The sequence below is a fragment of the Chlorocebus sabaeus genome, chromosome 8, assembly GCF_047675955.1.
Source record: "Chlorocebus sabaeus isolate Y175 chromosome 8, mChlSab1.0.hap1, whole genome shotgun sequence".
Classification (NCBI taxonomy): Eukaryota; Metazoa; Chordata; class Mammalia; order Primates; family Cercopithecidae; genus Chlorocebus; species Chlorocebus sabaeus.
In genome coordinates, this window is record NC_132911.1 from 29,393,123 (window position 1) to 29,416,267 (window position 23,145).

Below are 23,145 nucleotides of genomic sequence, written 5' to 3' on the forward strand. Positions count from 1 at the left end.
ACAATACCAAGATGGTGGTCTATTTCCTACCACTAGTGCAATCTTCCTCACGGTGCAAGCCATGTGCTTAACTTTGGGTAGAAACAAAAAAAACAAAAAACCTAAAACTGGAAAGAAATTCCCAAGATAAACAATATAATGGACTGAGAATGAAAGCCCTTATATTTGAGACAGAATTGGATTATTTCTTAGAATGGCTTTTGAGAAAGGAATCTGTGGGCAGAAGAAGAAAGAGGTTCCTTTTGTGTCACTTGCTGCAAGTCAACAAAAGAAATAAGAGGAGAGGAAGGGCTTGGGAAGCAGCTGCTAACAAGGTCCTTAATTTGGGCTACATCTTCTAGGGCTTACGAGTTTCAGATAGCATGCTTGTGATATGAAGAGCGTTACTGCAAGGCACCACTCTTTCCCTGTTTCCCAGGTGGGTAACTGTTTCTCCTTTCCTAGACACGGGACAATGCTGAGTCAGAATGCTCAGTTTGATCAATCAGAAAAGAAAGGTGAGTGGAGGTATGAGTTCTAGGTTTTTTGTTCATGCTTAGACATAAGGAAGTCAAGGAAGTCAGAACATTGCCATTGTGTTGTTTGACAAGAGATATCCCTTATCTAGACAGAAGGACAGAGCTTTGAGTAAAAAACTCTACATTGCCCAGACGCTGGGCAATGCTCCTAATTGTATACATTTCTGTTATCTTTCTCCAGTTGAAATTTTTCTGAGAGCCCACTTTCTGGCATCAGAGGCATTTTATTTCTGTGGCTCACTCACTAATAGGGACCTGTTGCTGTCTGTGGAATCTGGCAATCCTCAGCTGGGCACATTCTTTGGTCAAAGTTTTGCAAAAGGTGTGGTCAGCACAGCTTGGGCTGGAGATTATGCTGGAAAAGGAGGTTGAGATAGGAAGTCAGCTGAATTTAAGTGCTTTGCAAAGCACATGCAAGGATTTGTTAATACACTATAGTTGTTCAAATTGAAAACATTTTCAAGTACCCCAGGGTGCTGGGTAAGAGCTAAGTATAGGAATAAATTCCACATGTGAAAGAACTCAAAATAGCACCGAACAACAGACTCAGAAATATTTGGAGTAAGGCCTGTCTGCAAATCTCACCAAAAGACAAGCAAAAAATATCTCCAGGAGACCTTGGATTAGTTTTAAGACTCAGACACCTTGGTCAATTGCTGCAATGAATGTGTTCATTGCAAGATATTTTAGATTTGCTTCATTTATTCGTGAATACTCAATGGCTAGTTCATCCTTCAAATTGCTGCCCAAACACTTTTCCATGAAAAGACATGAGGTAGCTACGGAAAAGGTGGGTGATGAGGCTTAGGAGGAGGAATTCAGATTTCCTGTGTCAGATAACCAAGGACAAGGTGAGTTGGAAAGGGCCCTAAAATCTAGAGATGCCCCTCAGGGCCAGAAGTGTGCAATGGTAGTTGATTCTTGGCCTCTTGGCTAAGACCAAGTGCAGAAGTGTGCAATTCAGCCAGAGGGAGAACCAGAGCCACACAGGTAAGCCAGCCCCTGATTAAGATAGGATCACTGTAGTGGTAGGAACAATAATAATGAATTAGCAAAGATGTATTGAACACTTACTATATTTAACTTGTTCATGGCCTCACTGCTGGGAAGTGGTAGAGCTGCGATTCGAACTCAAAGTCTCTGACACATAGCCCCGGTTCTTGACGATTACTCCACCAGCCAGGCCAGTCAGGATCCTGGGTTTCCTCGGCCACAGTGCAAACTCTTGGGAAAACCTTGCGTTTAAAGTTCAGGTACCAATTGGGCCATTTTGCATGGGTGTGCAGGTGTGTGTTACACAATTCCAGGGGCCATTGACTTCATGGTTAATGTGGCTGCCACCCTCACCCTGAGTCTGCACAGTAGACCCACTGATGACTATCACTATGGCCCCACCATTTCTATTCTTCAGCTTTTACAAGCGAGATACCTGCCCTGCTGAGAGGTAAATGACTCTGCCCCAAGGCCACTAGCTGCCGAGAAAAGTCAGGAATGGCCTGCAAAGGGCGTCTCTTCCTTCTGGTGATCCATTACTGCCCAGGGTCCTGCAGTGTGGGATCCACTCATGGCTGATAAATGAATCAAACATAATGCAGGAATGTGTGAAGAGATAGGTATAGGTGAGGAAGCTTGATTTTTTTGTTTTTTGTTTTTTTTTTAAAATCTGATCTACCCCAGAGAAGCCAAAGAATGGGATTGCCATCCATGTGGATAAGGCTCCTGAACTGTGTGCTTTCCCAGAAGCAAAGAAAAAGGAAAATGTTTGGAAGCAAGAGATGCTCTAGTGGCAACTGATTAGTGCTGTGGGAAGACTAGAAATGCTGTTGTTAGAAAAATGAAATCACTGCATGTTTGGATTTGCGCCTCACAAAGGAGCCATAAATGCTACTCTATGCTGGTGGGGCCTGGCTGTGAGCAGGGAGAATGGCTGTGTGTTTCTGTCCCAAGGATGTACACGAGCGCTGGAGAAAGATGTCTCCGCTGCTACAGGGGCACTGTGAGAATTGCCTTCAGCTCCTCTCTGGAGTGGAGGAGCCACGCCAGGGACTAAAGCCTCTGACACCTGGCTTCTCCTGGCAGCTCTGTGGGTTAGGCAGACTATGTTGTCTGTCCTTGAGGAAGGCAGTGACTCTCTGGGCTCTTTGGAAACATGCAAAGAAGGCCTGGACACTGGTCAGCTTTTCAAGTGGATTCTCATTCCCCAAATGTCTTCACATCTGGTTTCCAGGCCCGAGGAAGGAGCTGTTGTAAGCAGCTGTTTCAGGCAGCCGCAGATCAGGAACAGAGTCTTCATTAGCCCCATGTCTGCCACTAGATTTTAGGATCACTTGCATTAGTCCTTTTGATCTCGCAGAGTCTCAGTTTCCCCATCTGTAAAATGAAGGTGAAGGTGGGGGAAGGTCAGACCAAATGTGTCTTTTCAATTCCAGCTCTAAATTCTACAGTCGATGTGAGAGGATTGCTGAATGGCCGAAAAACTCTTTTCATTATTATTTATTTTAGTGAAGCCAGGTTTCTAAAATAATGCCAAGCTAGCCATTGGAAGCTCAGGTGAACTCAATAAACAGGCCACCCTCATCCCTCTAGAGAGTCTGAGAAACAAAACAAAAGAGAGGCAGATGGAAGGCCCAGACCAAAGCATGAGGTTTCAGATCTAAGAAACAGATAATTCTCTCTTGTCCTAAACCCAGTTCCAAATTCCCATTTCAATTTGTACTTGACTTCTGAGAGTTCATGTGGACACAGCCAATGTAATGGGAAAGCACAGGAAAAGGAGTCCAAGACCTCGTTCCAGTTCTATCACTTAGTAGACATGGTAGCCAATTTCCCTGTCCTTCTCAGGGAATTGAGAAAAAGGAGATGGAAAGAGATGAGCAGAGAAACAAATACAAGATACCATGAGGAAAAGAGAGAGGAGAATAAGAAATCTTAGTTTCCAAAGGTTTTAAGATCCCAGTTCCATTCCCTTCGGCACTTCTTGCCCCAAGGCCTTGGGCTTACCTTGACCCTCACCTCATCCAACTGGGTTTCTCTTACATACAACCAAACAATCTTTGAGAACCCTTATCTCACCATGATTTTGTATAAGTGGCTTTATCTCTGAGTGCCTCCATTTCCTCTTCTGTAAAATATAGCAGTCAGCATATGTATCTCTATTTCTTTTCTAGCCCTCCGATTGTATGAAAGACTTCTACAAAGCAAAGTAAGATAAAGTCATAGTGACTTCCTTCCTTTCCCCCAGTTAACCAGATCCAGACCAACACCAACTCTCATTATTCCATGTAAACAGCCCCACTAGCTATTGTCTTGGCAGAGGTCACTGTCCCTTCAAGAAACCAGGCATGCAGAATAGAAGTGTGGACCCAGATTCTCACGGAACAAGTACAACATGCCAGCACTCCACACTGCCAAAGATGAGTCCGGGAGCTGGCCAACACCCACGCAGCTCCTGTCTACCTGCACCATCCCTGTGGCCCGTGCATGTATTTATAACTCCAGTGTACCTGTTGGAAAATGAGGCCGAGGCTGCAACAGCGCTCTGGCTTTGGAGCTTTTTCTTACACTCCATCTTCAGCCTCCTTGAATAGGTAGAATGTTAGTGGTTATGTACAATTTCAATTGGAGTTTCCATTGCACAGGGTCCTTAGACCATCCACGTTGCATTTCACCAGTCCCTTGTCTGCCACAAAGGAATGCTGTATGGGTGGTCGGGCATTGTCTCTTTACAGCGGCTGAACTGCAAGGAAAAACAGAATATATTGCAGCTGTAAGGAATTAGATTAGACACCCACAAAAAAAAAAAAAAAAAGAAAGAAAGAAAGAAAAGAAAACGTTTCCTAGGGTGGTAAGACAGTGGTATATATTAAAAGGGACAGTGTGTTAATGAAATCTCAAGATATTTTCAGAAAAAGCAGACAGCTTCCTCTCGGGTATGGCTGGAAATGCAGCCCTGTATTTCCAGGAATAGATTTGATGACATCTCAGTGTCCCTTCCAGGCCTAGACTGACGATGACAGGGTCTCTGTCAGAGGGTCCCTCTTCCCCCCTTGCACCAAGTTTCCATCAATTTCATCTTTACTGTCACTCTCCTATAATTGCCTGAGAAGGTCCATACTTTAGGCAACTATACCTTTACTCTTTCCCATTTAGTGCTCACCACCAACCTACTTCATCACCAATCCATGCCTCATGCAGGAGGGGAGACCTAAAAACAAGAATCTGGATATGATAAACACGTGGGCTGTCTCCTCCTTCAGCTGAGCTGGCTGCCCTCTGCCTAGCTGAGAATATATGACCCTCTGTTCCTCATTCGCGGTGTCCATATCATCCACCCTCCCTAAAGGGGCCCTTTATGGGACAGCACAAAAGGCTTCCAGAGACGCAATCCCTCTTGCCTGACCCTTACTCCCCGCCGCCACCAACCCACGGGTACTGATTACCTGATCCAGCTGACCAGTAGATAACTCAACCTCAGGGCTCTGAATCCAGGGGAAACTCAGCCCACGAGGCTCCACACTCAGCCTGGTCCTGGCCCCATTCATAAAACATCAGCGCGTCCTATTGGTCTCTTGTTGGATGTCTGGATTTTTAAGAGCTTCTAGTGAGAGGAGAGGACATGGGACACAGTTATTTAGTGACCCTCCTCCCCACCATGGGGTGTTTAACAGACCACTCAGCATCCCCAGAAGATACTGCATCATTTATTCAACACTTATTCGTCAAGGATTTATAGCTTCAAAAAAACTCTTTTATCCACTCACTTTCTCTTCATTCCCACAGTCATTTCTCTCATTCAGGGAAAACAAACAAAATGGCCCTAATATTTCTTAGTGTTTGGCACTATGTTTTATGTGCTACACGTATATTGTCTTGTAAGTTCCTGCTAGATTTCTAAAGCAACTTTCTTTTTTTTCTCTCTCTCTCTCACTCTGTCGCCCAGGCTAGAGTGCAGTGGTGTGATCTCAGCTCACTGCAGCCTCCACTTCCCAGATTCAAGCAACTCTCCTGCCTCAGCCTCCCAAGTAGCTGGGATTACAGGCACCCAGCACCACAGCCAATTAACTTTTGTATTTTTAGTAGAGGCGGAGTTTCACCATATTGGTCAGGCTGGCCTCAACCTCCTCACCTCAAGTGATCTGTCCACCTCGGCCTCCCAAAGTGCTGAGATTACAGGTGTGAGCTCTGAAGCAAATTTCTAAATGTACTTCCAGCCCCCACAGGCAACCTTCTTCATCCATATCCCACACAGATGCCAGAGGATCCTTCTAACATGTGCTTTTCTCTTGGGAATATTGACAGTTCCTGTCTTCTGGGTAAAACTAAAGAGGTATAGCCCTCAGTGCTTGCTCTGGCCTCAGCATCTTCTCCAATTGCTCCCTACAAAGGTCCCATAAAGGAGCTTTGTCACTGACTCGTACTCAGAATATATTTCCATGCACCATGGACTTTGCCCACACTGGACCACTTGTTTAAATTGTCTCCCCACCTGTCTCATTTAGCAAACTTTTCTCTGTTTATCCAGCTTAAATATCATCTCATCTTTCTATCCTTCTCTAACTTTCCCAGGTAGAATTAATCAGGCCTTTGTCTCTTCTTATAACACTTTATATAAGCTTCGCTTATAGCACAGCTCACATTGTATTATAGATCTGTGATGTGTTCCCAGGGTAAACCACCTGCTATATCAAACAACTCAAAAATTTTCATTGCTTGACACCACAAAAGTCTATTTCTTGCTCAAGCAGCAGTCTAATGGGAGAGTTCCCCCTGGAGGCTCACCACCAAGTGGTGACTCAGGGATCCAGACTGATTCCATCTTATCAGTCTGTTATATCTTAAGACCCTGGAGTCCTTCACTTCCAGACACATAAACAGCAAAAAAAGAACACGGAGGATAGAGCAGAGATTTTAAGGGTCCAGGCCTGGCCCAATCTCTAGCCATTGCCCTAAGACAACAAAACTTCACTCATATCCCCTGACTGTACTTCTCACAGGACTCTCAGTCTACCATACCAATGATTTGGGGCCTATAAATATCTTCAAGAGAACAAAAACCAAATATCAATTATCCAGTCAATGATAACTTTATTTTCCAACAGATCTGCTCCTCCAAGAAAGGCTACAGTAAGGTTGTGGGTATCAGCAGGACTTTTCACATTAGGGAGCCATTGGTATGAGACAACTGGCATGTGTCCATAACTTCCATTTTCATCTGTTAATATTCAATTACTCACCACTGTGGCAGTCTGGGAAATTAAGCTAATAGAGAAATCTAAAGGGCAGGCTGGGTGCGGTGGCTCACGCCTGTAATCCCCGCACTTTGGGAGGTTGAGGCGGTAGGATCACAAGGTCAGGAGATCGAGAACATCCTGGCTAACATGGTGAAACCCTGTCTCTATAAAAATACAAAAAATTAGCTGGGCGTGGTGGTGGGAGCCTGTAGTCCCAGCTACTCGGGAGGCTGAGGCAGGAGAATGGTGTGAACCTGGGAGGCGGAGCTTGCAGTGAGCCGAGATCGCGCCACTGCACTCCAGCCTGGGCGGCAGAGTGAGACTCCGTCTCAAAAAAAAAAAAAAAAAAAAAAAAAAAAGAACTCTAAAGAGCTTATCATATTTACCATTAAACGTATGGAATCAGTCACATTGTGAGAGCTTCTAAGACTCTAAGGGATTCCTGATCACCTCCTTCAACTCTGTGGCATACTCGTTGAAGGATAATCCTCTCTAGTGTATCTAGTGATCATTTAGAAAACAAACAAAAAACAGGTTTCTCTCCTCTTTCACATCAGCCTTAGGGTTATACAAACAATATAAGTCTTAGGGGTAAAAAAATACATTACTAGCCAATACATACATAGGAGATTTGATACGGTCTCCTAAACCAAGATCACAAGAGAACATACATAAGTACTTTCTATTGTTGACCAGATTCGGAAAAGGGGAATATCCCTTCTAATACAAACAAAAATAAACCAAAAATCTTCTTGAAGTGTGAGGGAGGACACATCTCTAACAGGAAAATAGTTTTAAAATAATTGGCATTTGGAGCTTAGTGAATTTAAGAAATAATTTAAGCTTGGATTTCCAAAGCTCTTCTATCTCTCATGAGCCCTGGTTATAGTCCATAGAATTGATTAAGGAAACTGAGGCAGGGAAGGGTTAGGTAGTTTAGCAGTGGTGACACTGCAAATCACAGGTTTTTCTGGGACCTGTTCTTGCACCCAGCCTGGGGCACATTTCATGAGCTGATGCACAAAGGAAGACCATAGGTACCACTTTAATGCCATTTGCTCTCCTCCTGTTCATTCCTCATCTCATTCCCAATAGACTTCCCCTCACAGCTGTCCACTGATGTAGCTAAGCCTCTTCAATGATCTTCACATTATTAAGTCCAAGGTTCCTTTTCTCATCCTCACCTTACAGAATCTCTAAGCAGGATTTGACTTAGAAGACCACTGCTTTCTTCTTCAACACAAACTTCCCTTGGTCACCATCACATCGCATCTCACAGTTTCTATTCTCTGGCTGCCCCTTCTCTGTGTCCTTCACCTGCTCATCCTCTCAGTTTAGGCCATCAAGACTCATAATACCAAAGACTCCATACTGGGCCCTTTTCTCTTTTCTCTCTGCACTTTCTGTCCATCTTGTCTGTGTTCGTGGCTTCAATAGCCACTCATTCACAAATTCCAAATTTATATCTCCTGCCAACACCATCTCCTGAGTTCCAGTCCTGTACTGTATGTCCACTTCTACTTACAGATGTCTCAAATTTACCTTGCAGTCTAAGCCCAAGCATTCTCTCCATGCATTAGAGCCACTCCCCTTCCAATGTCTATCCCAATGAAGGGCACTGTCGTCAATTCAGTAGTGCAACTTAAGAGATCTGGAGTCATTCTTGGTGCCTTCCTCTCCCTCTCCCTCCAGATTTTATGCATTACCAAATCCGGTCCACTTAACCTCTAAATACCTCTCAAATATATCCATTTCTCTTCTTCCATATTCCCATATCACAAAGTCAAACCACCATTGTGTCCTGCCTAGGCTACTTCAACAAGCCCTTAACAGATCTCCCTGCACCTATTCTTGCCGTCTTCCAGCCTATTATCCTGCAGTTAAAAAAAATACATATTTTCAAAGGATTAATATGATAATGGCTCCCACCACATCTTCTCTGTGTCCCATCCAAGTCGTTTAATGGTTTCTCAGTGCTCTTTGGAGAAAGATCAAATCCTTATCCTCCATAAAATATCCTGCGCCCTGCAGCTTTTACCCATCCTACAGCCTCTATTCACATCATGCTCCCACTGTTCTCTGAATTCCAACTGCACTGGTTTTCTTTCAGCTCCTTGGCTATTCCAAGTTCCATCTGACTACAAGAAAAACTGAATCACAAATCCAGGAACCTCTCTTCTGTTAAATTCCCTCACAGCACCACATACTTTTTCATCATAAAACATTAAAGCATTAATGTTACATGTATTTATGTGTTTATCTGTTTGATGCCTATCTTTGCCACCAGACTATATGCTTCTTGAAGATGGGACCACGTTCACTTTTGCTCATCATTATATTCACACTACTAATCACTGTGCCTAGCACATACTAACATGCAATAAAAATGTGTCCAATGAATGATAACAATGATTGTATCAGTTAGGCAATCAATAAGTTATGTTTTCTTAGATTTCTTCCTGTTTTAATATTCATATATATATATATACACCATATTAGATGACTGACACAGTTTAGATATTTGTCCCTGCCCAAATCTCATGTTGAATTGTAATCCCCGGTGCTGGAGGTGGGGCTTGGTGGGAGGTGTTCGGGTCATGGGCACAGATCCCTCATGGCTTGGTGCTGTCTTTCTGTTAGTGGGTTATTGTGAGATCCGGTTGTTTAAAGGTGTGTGACACCTCCCTCCCAACTCTCTCTCGCTTGTTCTTGCTTTTGTTATGTGATGTACCTGCTCCTGCTTTGCCTTCCACCATGATTAAAAACTCCCTGAGGCTTCATTAGAAGCTAAACAGATGCCGGCATCATACTTCCAATAAAGCCTGCAGAACCATGAGTCAATTAAACCTCTCCTTTTTAAATAAATGACCCAGTCTCCGGTGTTTCTTTACAGTAATGCAAGAATGGCCTAATACAATGACCTGTTGTCTGAAGCAGTTTTTCCTTCTATTTGCACTCAGTTTACACCATCCAAGATTCAAATTGTTTCCTTTTATAAAAAGAATTTCAGGAGAATTTGGTGAACAAGTCTATATTCATATTTTTTATTCAAGATGATTGAGGCTTCATCCTGATATCTGAAAAAATGACAGCACATGTGCAAAAATGAGGATGCTGTGAAACAGGAATGCTCCCTAGCAAGGTTTGCTAGCTGAAACTAGGAGGGCAGGGTGCCAGTGCCTGCTCTGTCTTTATTCAGCAGCTCGACCATGAGGAAATCACTTCCTTCCCTGGTCCTTGGTTTGTTCATCTGGGAAATTAAAGCATTGTTCTCAATGAGGAGGCTTCTGCCTTCACCACGTGACATGATTTATGAGAATGGCCATCCTACTGCCTGTCATTTCCATGTGAAACCAGAATTCTCTCTGTGGGGAGAAGGTCTTTCAGAGCAAAGCTTTTCCTTCTCCATGGCTATAATTTTTTCTAGCCACTTACAATGGGAATGTAACAAGAAAAATTTCACTTAATCTCTGTAGGGTTCACCTTTATCATTCTGCCTAATACTCACCCTTCCATGATGAAGAGGGAGAAGACGGTGTCTCATCTGCCAATAACCCATTTCTAGAAATGATGTAGTCAGAATAGCAGGTGCCGTATTCTGGTGTGTGCTGTAAAAGGAAAGCCTCAGGGTCAGGAGCCAGGATGCGTGACCCAAGTCCTCCACTTCCTGGCTATGAGCTTTGGACATGGCCACTCAACTTCTGTGAGTCTCGGGTCTTTAATTAATAAAATATATGTCTAACTGGCTTACTTCACAGAGAGGTCATGAGAACCATATAGGACAGCATTTAAGAAAACAATCCGAAAACATTAGGATGCAGTAAACATGGGTTTTCAAATGCCCAAAAGATGTGTCAAGGAAAAAAAAGGCATATAGAGTCACAATAATGCCAACATCATAGAAATTACACTTCCAGCAGTCATTTGGTGCCAACTCTGAGGCACCTCCTTCTCCACAGACCAAGGTCACAGCATTCCAAAAGCCCTGTCCCCCTCTAAGTGATCCTCTGAGAATTTCGGGACTATTTAGTGAAGTCCCGAACTGTTCACCTTGCAGGATGAGAAAGGATTGAAACTCACATATTTAGAAAAATGATAGCATCATCAACAAGTAAATATCAATAACAAATGGATAAAAGCATGTTCATGATATTCTAATTCAAAGTATTATGTAGACTGAAAAAAAATAGTATTTACCCAAGAAAACGTACTTCTTGTTCTGGTTCAGTAATATCTTTTTTTTAGCACTATCTGAGGCCAATTTTTCCAAACCAACTTGTGGTCAGTAGAATGAAAACCCTTACATATAATGTCAATTGATTTTCAGTAACGGTGCCAAGACCATCAATGGGGAACAGATGGTATCTTCAACAAATGGTTCTGAGAAAACTGGATATCTACATGCTAAAGAACCAACTGGGCCCTTACCTTATCTTACCCTACCTTGTATTATATGTACAAATCAACTCAAAATGGAATAGAGATAAAACCATAAAGCTCCTAGAAGAAAACATAGGGCAAGAGCTTTATAATATTGCATTTGTCAATGATTTCTTGGATGTGACACCAAAAGCACAAGCAACAAAAGAAAAAATAGATAAATTGAACTTGATCAAAATTGAAAACTTTGTGCCCTAAAGGACTCTACCAAGAGAGTGAAAAGGCAACCCAAATGGGAGAAAGTATTTGCAAATCATGTATCCGGTAAGGAATTAATATCTAGAATGTATAAAGAGGTTCTGTAATTAAAAAAAAAAAATGAGCAGCCCAATTGCAACCTAGTCAAAGGCTCTGAATAGATATTTCTCCAAAGAAGATATACAAATGGCTAATAAGTACCAAAAGATGTGCGATGTCACTAGCCACTAGGGACATGCAAATCAAAACCACAACAAGATACAATTTTACACTTATTAGGATTACCATTATCAAAAAAACAAAAAATTTTTTTAAAAAAACATGTTGGTAAGGATATAAAGACATTGGAAGCTTTGTACATTTCTGATGGGAAAGTAAAATGGTGCAGTCACGGTGAAAACACTTTGCTAGTTCCTCAAAAAAATTAAACATAGAATTACTATAAGATCCAGCAATTTCACTTATAGGTATATATCCAAAAGAACTGAAGAGAGAGTATCAAACAGACACCAATATTCATAGCAGTATTATTCACCATAGCCAAAATGTGGAAACAACTCAAATGTCCACCAACAGATGACTGGATAAACAGAATATGGTATATATATAGAATGGAATATTATTCAAGCCCAAAAAGGAATAAAGGTCTGACACATGCTATAACATGAATGAACCATAAACATCATTCTAAGGGAAATAAGCCAGATATAAAAGGACAAATATTATATGAATCTACTTACATGAGGTACCTAGAACCAGGAAATCCATATAGACAAAAGGTAGAACAGAGGTTCCCAGGGGCTGGAGGGAGGAAGGAATGGGGGTTAATGTTCAATAGTGGCAGAGTTTCTGTTTGGGGTGATTAAAAGTTCTGGAGATGGATGACCATGATGCTTGCACAAAAATGTAAACATACTCAATGTCATTGAATTGTACACTTAAAAGTGTTTAAAATGGTAAATGTTATATATATATATATATAATCACAATAAATAAAATATAGAATGGAAGTCCTAGCAACATGGAAAATTGTTTTTCTGTCACTTGATATGGAAAGCGGATGTGTTCTATTTACTGAAGAGTCTTCAAGCTCAGGGAGGAAAGGCAGAATTCATAGAAAAGAGCCAGCACCTGAATTTTCCAGTGCCCCCTGCAGCCCTTACTCATGCTCATCAATCTAAGGTTTTCTGCAATCAATTTTCTTCTTTCCCCCTTTCAAATGCTTTTCATGATGGCAAATAAGGATGTCAAGCTTCATCACTTTTCATCTCTGGATAAATGAGATGTAACCCCAGCTGCCGTCCTTGTTCAGATCTGTACAATAAAGAGCAAAGCATAAAACCAAGTCAAGGCTTTGAGTAAGTCTGGGGAAATAGAAGACACCAGTCCTTAGGGGCTGGAGGAGGGAAACAACCGAGAGAGAGGAGCAAGGAGGGAAGCAAGAGGTCGTGCAGATGATGAAAGTGTTTTATAACTTGATGTGAAATTTCCAGATGGTGGTAGTTACATGTATGTTTACTTTAGGATTATTTATGATAACATACACTTGTATGTAATATTTTGAATGTGTCCTAGAGCTTGCCAGAAAAATTGCCTTTAAAATGTATAATTAACAAGATTGTTGACACACTGAGTGTAATAAACGAGGAAGACAAAGTCATTGAGGAAGTTCCCAATCCTCCTGTCTGGATGACTTTTCTCTCTCTCAAGCCTGCTGCCTGTTAACTTGCTCTTAGCAGTTAGTTCTTCACAAAGGAAATGACATCAGTTCGAAGTGTTAGTCTTTACCTTCCACTCAGTCTAACTCATCTCAATGCAGTCCCTAGGGAAAGGATGAACCCTAAACTAAGACTCAAAATATTACTCAAGTGATAGACTTAAATTTCCTACTCTCATGACTGATGGAGCAGAAGATTTCACAATACTTTGTAATAAAAGCAAAAAGTGTAAATCTTCAAAAAACAACAAAAAAAAGTACTCCAATAATGGCCTTTTCCCTCTGCCTTGCAGGGGAGTGACCTACAAAATGTATAATGTGAAACAATGCAAATGTGAAAGGTGCAAAATCCCCATGAAAGAGCTGGATGCTGACAGATGCGCCAGTGGTAATTCCCATCTTCCAACACAGGAGCACAGCTTCCATTTTCCATGACAGAACAACAGTCAGAGCAGCTGTAAGGCAGGGTGACATCCCAGACTTCCACCAACAATGGGATGAGATCTGACATCTGGAATCACAACCACAACAGACCTAAGAGACCCACCAGCTTGATGACAAGCTTCTTCTTTCAAAGAAAGGTATCAGTCTGGGGGACCTAGTACTGCAAACCATGACAAATTAAGTGTGGCATCCCTCACTTGCCTGATGGAACTCAGTGATATTTTTTAATTAACAAGAGTTATTTTTATGTAAGCTTCTCTCTTTCCTCCACTGTGTGTGCTTGGGGGCTGGTGGTGAGGAAAAAGAAAACAGCTGTGTGGGAAGCATCAAGAAAAGGCAGGGCATGCAATCTTAGAGATCAGTGACATGTAAGAAAAACAGTGAGGAGAAAAACATTTCTACTAAATTTTTCCATTTGTTCACCTTCCTTGTCACATAGACTTCCAAGAGTTAGAAGTCTAGGATTTGATCTCCAAATCTTCCTGGCAGATTACTCATCTTCATTTCATTCATATAGTCCAGAGGTTTGTACGAACGAAGATGCCAGTTCTTTCCCAATCATAACTGAGGTATCAAGAGATATTCTTTTGAAATGTAACAAAGCAGATCTAAAGTTCATCTAAAAAAAATAAACGGGTAAGTATATTGACAAATATTTTGGCAAAATAAAAGTAATGAGGAGATACTAGCATTAGCCTCATCAGGCATTAAAATATATTGTAAAGTTATAATATGTAAAACAGCTTGGGGCTGGCACTGAAACTGACAGTTCAATTGAAGAGAATAGACAAGCTAGAAGTAAATCTTGATGTATGCAAGAATTTAATAAATTTGAAAGATGGTAAGGAAAGATAGGATTGCTCAAAAAATGGTTTTGGTGCAATCTATTAACTTTTCATAAACTGGGTCAGTGCTTACTAGACCCTGCTCTAAGACACTCACCCATGCCAAGTGTCCCCCAGCTCTCTGAGTTTCCCAGCTATATGACACCAGAGCTCAGGAGGCTCTGGTCCTCTCCATCCTGGTCTCCCACCATTGTCTCTGCAGCCCCCAATCTTCCTGAGATCACAGCTCCCATGGGCACCATTACCCTCTACTGCCAGCATGACTCTTGGGCAAGGAAAACTCCACCCTCCCACGAGCTTCTTAGGTCAAAGTGTGGTCACAGGCCTCCATAACTCCCATAGAACACCTGAGATCAGGACATCTGTGAGTATCTGGGATGTCTTTATTGTAGTCCGTGGTCGCCAGAGGTTAGTGGGGAGGGAGGGATGAATAAGCAGAGCATAGTGGAATTTTAGGGCAGTGAAATTACCCTGTATGATACTATAATGGTGGTTATGTGACATTTTATATAGTCCAAACCCATAGATTATATTGTTAAAGAAGAAATTATTCTGACGCTTGTTAAAACAATAATAAAGATTTTATTCAGGGCTATTATGATAGGTGTTGAGACTTACAACAACAGATGAGAGAATTTAGGCTCAATTCCAATATAACAAAGACAGCTGAGGACTCATAGCCCATGAATAGAATGAGGGAATCAGTGGGTGGAAAATTCCTAAGAGGAGAAATCAAGAGCAGAGGAATTCTTGTTAAACCAACTTAGAGTTCTTGCTAAAGGCAAGCCAGGGTGACCAGATATCAAGAGTAGGGGAAGCGGAATTTGATCATACATCCAGAGTGATCAGATTTCAAAGGCGCAGGGATTCTCACTAAACTGACCTAGCAAGATTCTTTTTGTTTTTTTTAGACAGAGTCTCCCTCTGTCGCTCAGGCAGGAGTGCAGTGGTGCGATCTCAGCTCACTGCAACCTCTACCTCCCAGGTTCAAGCGATTGTCCTGCCTCAGCCTCCCAATAGCTGGGATTACAGGCATGCACCACCATGCCCGGCTAATTTTTTTGTATTTTAGTAGAGACAGGGTTTCACCATGTGGCAAAGTGTGGTTTCAAACTCCTGAGCTCAGGCAATCCTCCCGCCTCAGCCTCCCAAAATGCTGGGATTATAGGCGTGAGCCACCGCACCCAGCCACAAGATTCTTACTGAGTGATGCAAGCCCAGCAAGGACAGGACGCAGGCCCAGGTCGAGGCCTAGTCGAGAAGAGGACTCGGAGGAACATAACCACAGCTTGGTCAAGGATCAGGAGTCTTCGTTAGCGTAACACCAAGAGTGAGTTGTAATGTAAACCATGGATTTTGGGTGAGAATGACATGTCAATGTAGGGTCATCAGTTGTAACACATGTCCCAGTCTGGTGCAGAATGTCAACAGTGGAGGAGACTCTGCATGGGGGCGGTCAGGATGACAGAACAGAACTCTGTATTTTCTCCTCAATTCTGCTATGGATCTAAAACTTCTCTAAAAATTAAAGTCCATTAAAATATTTTTTAATTAAATTGGTTTTAAAAAAGGAAATGAAATTGGATCATTCCTGACTATGGCACAGGTAGCAAGACCAGCCCTATGCCCTTCACTAGGCAAGAAGTTTCAAGTAAGATCACTAGCTCTGGTGCCAATCGATCACCAGAGATTTGATAATCTTTGCCATGCCCCGTAGTAGGAGCGCTGGTTGTTTCATGCATGGGCCCTCTGTTCTATCATCTCCCTCCACTTATCCTCTGTTCTGTTGAAAACATTTTGGATTGGCTACCCAAGAGTTACTCATAACCCCTTCCCGCATGCTTTAATAAGGGCTATAGGGAAGGGATTTGGGGAATGTTTTTAAAGGCCACAGACTGAACTGGCAGACCCCCTTTAGCCTGTTGCCCTTTCTCCATTCATCTTGCCTAGAATGTGGATGTAATGTCCATCTTGTGACTCTGAGGATGAAAGCCACAAGCCAAGGATAGCAGAGTGCAAAGAGAGAAAGAGGCTGGGATATCGATGACATCGCGAAATCTGGACTGCCTATTTAGATATGTTTTGCCAGAGACAAATGGATACTTTATTTGTTTAAGCTCTTTATAGTTGGGATTTTGTTACTTTCAGGCAAACATAATGCCAATTGTTATACTTTTCTACTCCCCAAATGGGCAGAAGGGGCAAATCAGCAAACCTACTGCATAAATATCCAAGTGGGATGCTGGGATTCCTAATTTTTTAACGTGGTTTTTAGCAGGGAAGCATTATTTCTCTCCTTGCCAGGTGAAAACTTGTGTTTGCAAGGATTCTCTCTTCCTGCTTCCAGGGTTCCGCTTTTATAGATAGGGAGTTGTTTGAGAGGATATTAACTGTGATAGGACTTATGCTATTTCTACATCATTAACAATTTTTAAATACTTAAGAAGAATGTGGGATATTGCATCTGAAAAAGACTATTGACTAAACACGGTTTAGACTGGTGATGGTCTGTGGGTCTAGAAGTAATTTTTTAACATAAAAATCAGTTCACTTCTCTACTCCTCTACCTCTTCCCCACTGATGTTGGGCTTGGTCAAATGACTTGCTTTGACCAATAGATGTGAGCAGAGGTTTTCAGCATGCTTGCTGGTTTGGCGGCTTTCCCTCTTGTCTTTCTGCTGTCTGCCATTACCAGAGCATGCTCTGGTAGCTTCCATCTCAGAATGCAGAGGCAGTTGAAGCCATCAGGAACCCAATCTTCAGCTTGAAGCAGAGCCTCCACAATTGACCCACAGAATCATAAGTGAAAAATAAAGTTGGTTCTTGAAAACTATTGAAAATTTGGAATTGCTTGTTATGCAGCATTAGGCAATAATAGTTGACTAATACACTTCCAATGTCTTTCAGCTCATTCTGATTAGAAAGTCAAGAGTTTTCAGAGTGATTCAAAAGAATCCTCATTTTCTGGCTCCATTTATCTCTCTGACTTCATCTTCAACTACTTCTTTCCCTTCTTACTCTGCTGCAAATACACCATCCTCCTTGTTCCTCCTCTAACATGCCAGATGTGTTTCTGCCTTGGGACTTTGCACTTGGTGTTTCTCCTGCATAGAACACTTCCTCCAAATTCCTGCATGGCTTATTTGTTAATTTCCCTGTGATTTCCCTTTCTTTAAGAAAGTCATCTCAGTGAGGAGTTATCCAACCATCTGACTGTAAACTGCATTCCCCAGTACTCAGTAGCCCCTTCTTTGATTTAGCACTAACCATCATTTATCCATTCTCTTCCCACCACCCCCCTACAGGGCAGGGACTTTATTTTATTCACAGCAGTATTCCCAGGGTCTAGTCAGAGCAGTGTCTGGCACATGGTAGGCACCTGCTGATTATTCATGAATGAACAAAGGGATAAAGGAAGAAATTAAAAATCTCAACATAAAAATTTATAAACAATTCCTAAATTATTTAATAAAATATTACATTTTTCTTTAATAAAAACAACATACAAATGACATTTCATTAAAAATCCATGGTTAGAAAAAGAAATACAGGTGCTCTCATTTGTAATCAAAGGATTAGGAATTAATATTACAGAGAGGTATTCCATCTCCTTTCAAACTGCAAATGTTTTAAAGAATTATAATACTGATGATGGCAATAATTCTGTTTGTCTGGCATGGGTATTCTCACAGACTGTAGGTGGAGATATGTAGAGATTTATCCTCTTGGGAAAGCAATCAAACACCTTTACATCTTTATACCTTTACATCATTAGTCCACTAATTTCCCTTCTAGTAATCCTTCCCAAAGAAGAAATCAGTGTTAGAGGCAAGAAATTACACACCAAAAAGTTTCTTATAATGTTATTCATAATAACACAAATTTAGAAAAAAACTCATCAGTCAATGATAGGAGGATCATGACATGAATCATGGTGTATTTTTAGAAATTTTTTATGTTTTTTACTTTTTTGATTGATACATAATACTTTTACATATTTGTGGGGTACAAAGTATCACATGTACCCCAAAAATATATAAAAGTATTATGTATCAGTTATGCATAGAATGTGTCATGATCAAGTCAGGGTATCTGCGTGTCCATCATCTTCAGTATTTACCACTTCTATGTGTTGGGATCTTTTCAAGTCCTCTCTTCTATTTTGAACTATGCAACACATTGCACATATACCCCTGAATTTAAAATAAAAGTTTTACAAAAACAAAAACAAAAATGCAGAGATGTCAGAGGCTTACATGAGGTCACTTTGCAGCACCAAAGCCCATTGTGATCCACTCCTGTTAACAGAGGAAGGGGAATAGATGAATGGGTGGGTGGGGAGTGCAAATTACAAAGCTGGAGCATAAGAGTGGGGAAACATAGGACACTCCCAAATGGCCATCTCATATTTTCTATTTCCCTCCGTGCCAAAAAAGCACATTTTTATCTAGTAAGGGAAGGTGGTATGGAGCAAGTGAATGTGACCGTCAGTCAAGCGAGCTTGATGCATCATTACGTGCTTCCACACCTCCGTGCCCCAACACAATCCCTGACCTTCCTCTGCCCACTGGGGGACCCTGCCTGGCCTGTGTGTGCCACAGTTCCCTTCATTAGCTCCGCCCACCACTAGTTTTCACATAGACACTCCATAAGCAAGTAGCCCTGAGCTGAGCCCAGCCCTCTTCCTCCCCATTTCCAGTAAGTTTTAGGGGGTCATGACCATGGGATGCTGGACCAGGATGGTAAGCATCAGGAAACAGAATCTGGAGAATGCCCAGCTGCTCCCACAGGAAGCATCAGGGAAGAAGAAGAAGAAGAGGTGTGAAGTCTGCCTTCTGCTCTGCTGGAGTCCCTTTCATATCTCCTTTGCCTCCAGGCAGTTTTGGTTCCTGGCTATTTCCAGGTGTGACTGACTCAGGATGGTACGCATCTTCTCTCCTACCCAGAGTAGAGGATGAAGACCTCATCTCAGAGGGGGAAGGGAGCTCCAGAGAGAGGTCTCAAACTTCCAGCATTAACTGCTAAAGAAGCTTCATGAACTGCTGGAGAACCTGGGAAATGACCAACGATAGGGACAGAGCTCAAATACTCTGGGACAATCCAGTAGCTGTGAAAGTTCCAACTCCAGGGTGATAGAGGACTGCCTGGCAAACCATCATCAAAGCAGAAGACCTGATAGAAACATCACAGGCCATGGCTGATTACTGAAGATCAGTCATTATACCCTGCCAGAGATTCAGAAGCCAATTTATCATAGTTCTCCCTGGAAATGTTGGCCAACATTCTGAAAAGCGTGGTCAGTAGTAGCAACAGAAATCTGTTCTTGCCAAGCACAATGTCACTGTCCCCAGCCCTTCCCCCAACACAACCCAATAGGTGCTTCCTGGCTGCGAACTTGGGAAAGTCACTTGACCTGTCTGAGATTCCACTTCCTAATCTGGCCTGGTGAAAACAAGAAAAACAGTTTATTTAAAGTGTCTAGCAAAGTGCTTGGACCAAAGTGGGCCCTCCGAAATGGTTATGGCTGTGTTGTTAAGGTGATGTTTTAAGTGCTGATGAGTACAAAGATGGGTAACATATTTTCTTCTGTTAAAATCTATAATCTAAAGACAGAGAACAAGATGAATGCACAATAACTATCATTCAGAACAGGATTATGAGAAGGTGTGAATTTCTGTGAAAAATCAGAATGGGGAGGAATATGATCCCAGGTGATTGGCAGGGAGTGGGTGTCTGGATTTAACTGGAGAGGGAGCTAGCAGGGAAGGTTTCCTGGAGGCTGAGAGTTCAACAAGGGGCAGGTGGCTGAGTGACTGGGCAGAAGGAGCTACAGAAGTAAGACCCCAAGTCAGGAAGACAAGGGCCTGCTGAGCTATGAAGTGCAAGCGCAGGAAGAGTTGGGATGAGATTAGAAGGGGGTCTGGGGCCAGACTATGGAAGGCCCAAGTGCTGGGCTAAGGAGTTTATACTTAATTCAGTGGTCACAGGGGAGTCGTTGGAGGCTGTTGAGCAGGAGAGTTGCTTTCTTTACAGCTGTGCCAGACTAAATTAAACCTAAACAGTACTTTATAGCTGGAAAGGGAAGGCCCAGGAATAGCTCTTGACTCAGAAACAGGCATTGGGGAAGGTAATGAGAAACAGCCCTGACTGATCAAAGCAGAGAGGTTAATTAAATTTGTAATTACTGTGAAAGGCCATTAAAAACCCTAGTTCACTAGAGATAACTGCTGTAGTGGGCCTTCAAAGACGAACGCTTCTCTTAACCTTGAATAGGGCGGATGTCTGCTTCTCTGTGGAGGAGATGTGATTAAGGTACTTAATAAATGGTAGATAAAGATGCACACGTGTGTGTTCTCTGTAAACCCACTCTCCGTCCCTGCATATATCTGTGTATCTATGTAGGGTGCTCCACAAGAGGGGTCCCCAACCCCCAGGCCACTGACCGTTATGGGTCCATGACCTGTTAGGAATCAGGCTGCACGGCAGGAGTTGAGCAGAGGGCAAGCAAGCAAAGCTTCATCTGTATTTACAGCCGCTTCCCAATGCTCACATTACAGACTGAGCTACCCCTCCTGTCAGATCAGCAGCAGCATTAGATTCTCATAGCAGCATGAACCCTACTGTGAACTGCACATGAGAAGGATCTAGGTTGTGTGCTCCTTATGATAATCTAATGCCTGATGATCTGTCACTGTCTCCCATCACCCCCAGATGGGACCATCTAGTTGCAAAAAAAAAAAAAACAAGCTCAGGGCTCCCATGGATTCTACATTATGGTGAGTTGTATAATTTATTTCATCATATATTACAATGTAATAATAGAAATAATGCGCACAATAAATATAATTCGCTTATGTCATTCCAAAACCATCCTCTCACTCTGTTCGTGGAAAAATTGTCTTCCATGACACCTGTCCATGGTGCCAAAAAGGTTGGGGACTGCTGCTTTATAATATCAGGTCAGTAACTCTCCAAAAGGAACTTACACGGTACGTGATGGGTCTCTAATTTTGACGCCTTATCTATCAAGCAGGTGCCAAGATAACTCAACTTGCTCCATATTGCTAAAGTTTCCCATAAATTGTTCAAATGTATTTCTATTCTGAATTGTTCCACGGTGGCTTGGAACAATTAGTAAATTACATTGGTGATCTACTAACAGACCAACCGGGACTAGTGGACAGCTCACCATGGACATTGTTGATGGGACTGGCCCTGAATCTCATCATCACCTTGAACAACAACTGTATACATAGCATGGTCATAGATGTTGAAGCAGGACAATACTACCGTCTTGGCATGTACATTACTTCATGGTTTACACAATATATTCACTTCTCCTGTCTCATTAGAGATACAATTTATATTCCCATTAATCCACTGAGAAAACTGAGGCTCAGAAAGAGGAAGGCATCTACCCAAATATATAGTGCATGTTAGTGTCCAGAAAGACTAGAAACCAGATCTTCTAAATTTTAGCTCAGTGTTCTTTCAGCCACACCAAAGTGTATTTACTGGCACTTACAAATTACATGGTATAATTTTTGGTCCCTCTCCTAACGCCTAGCTGGTAAGAGAAGATGAATAAGGAAACAATAAAGTGAAAAGATTTTGAGATAAATAAGGAAGCAATAAAGTGAAAACGAATACACACCAGATTTTATGGTCATGGTGAGAGTCTCAAGAAGGGAAGAGCCAGGAAGGCTTCCTGGAGGAGACGTGAAATTCTGCCACTGTAGCAGAAACCCAAATTCTAAAAAGCTTAAACACATCAGAAGCGATTAGTCCCATGTGTCTAAGTATAAGCACCTAGGGATGATACAGCGTGGACCTTCTAGGGCAGCTCGGTGCTGTTGGAGACTCCGTCCCTTCCTGTGGTTTTCTGCCTTCCTATTGCACAGATGTGCATCCACATAGTTCAGTGATTCCACACGCCGTCCACATTCCTGTCCCACAAAGGGGCAAGTAAAGAGGATGCCCCTCCCTTTAAGAATACGATCCAGGCCGGGTGCCGTGGCTCACGCCTGTAATCCCAGCACTTGGGGAGGCCGAGGCGGGCGGATCACGAGGTCAGGAGATCGAGACTACCCTGGCTAACACGGTGAAACCCCGTCTCTACTAAAAATACAAAAAAAATTAGCTGGGCGCGGTGGCGGGCGCCTGTAGTCCCAGCTACTCTGGAGGCTGAGGCCGGAGAATGGCGTGAACCCGGCAGGCGGAGCTTGCAGTGAGCCGAGACGGCACCACTGCACTCCAGCCTGGGCGGCAGAGCGAGACTCCATCTAAAAAAAAAAAAAAGAATACGATCCAGAAGTTGCACAAACTTGTTCATGAATAATCTTGTTTTGTTACTAGAGAAACTGGGACTTGTGGTCTTTGTTCTGGCCAATCGTATTCCCAGCTAAAATTCTGTCACCGTGGAAGACGACAGAATGAATATTGGAGAATAACCAGCAATCTTGGCCATATACATGAGGCTCAGCTGAGCCTTGAGCAATGGGTGGGAGTGTGGGTGGTGGCACAGGGCCAGTGATCTGGGGGTCAGGAAGGGAAACAGAGGGCATCCCAAGCAGGCTGGACTACATGATAAAGAAGTGGGAGGTCCATCCTAGGCGCAGTAAAGAAATGAACGTATCAGAAATGGCAGCTGAAGTAAGGAATAAAACCAGAGGTGTTCATTGGAGCCAGACAGATAATGAGACTTGATGGTCCATCGAGATGGTTCTCAGGGAAATTGTGTCTAAGGAAAATGT

General features: G+C 42.5%; 1 long non-coding RNA gene across 2 annotated transcripts in view; it reads left to right on the top strand.

Annotated features, from left to right (window-relative positions):
• LOC119618876 (uncharacterized) overlaps positions 1-20,733 on the top strand; it is a 50,378-nt gene extending 29,645 nt beyond the window's left edge. The window contains exons 2-4 of one of the 2 annotated variants that reach the window (XR_005235230.2): positions 12,630-12,744; positions 13,397-14,183; positions 19,096-20,733. This is a non-coding gene — a long non-coding RNA (uncharacterized lncRNA). The remainder of the gene's footprint in view (positions 1-12,629; positions 12,745-13,396; positions 14,184-19,095) is intronic. The other variant, XR_012093826.1, reaches the window with a different exon arrangement.
• The last annotated feature ends 2,412 nt before the right edge of the window (positions 20,734-23,145 follow it).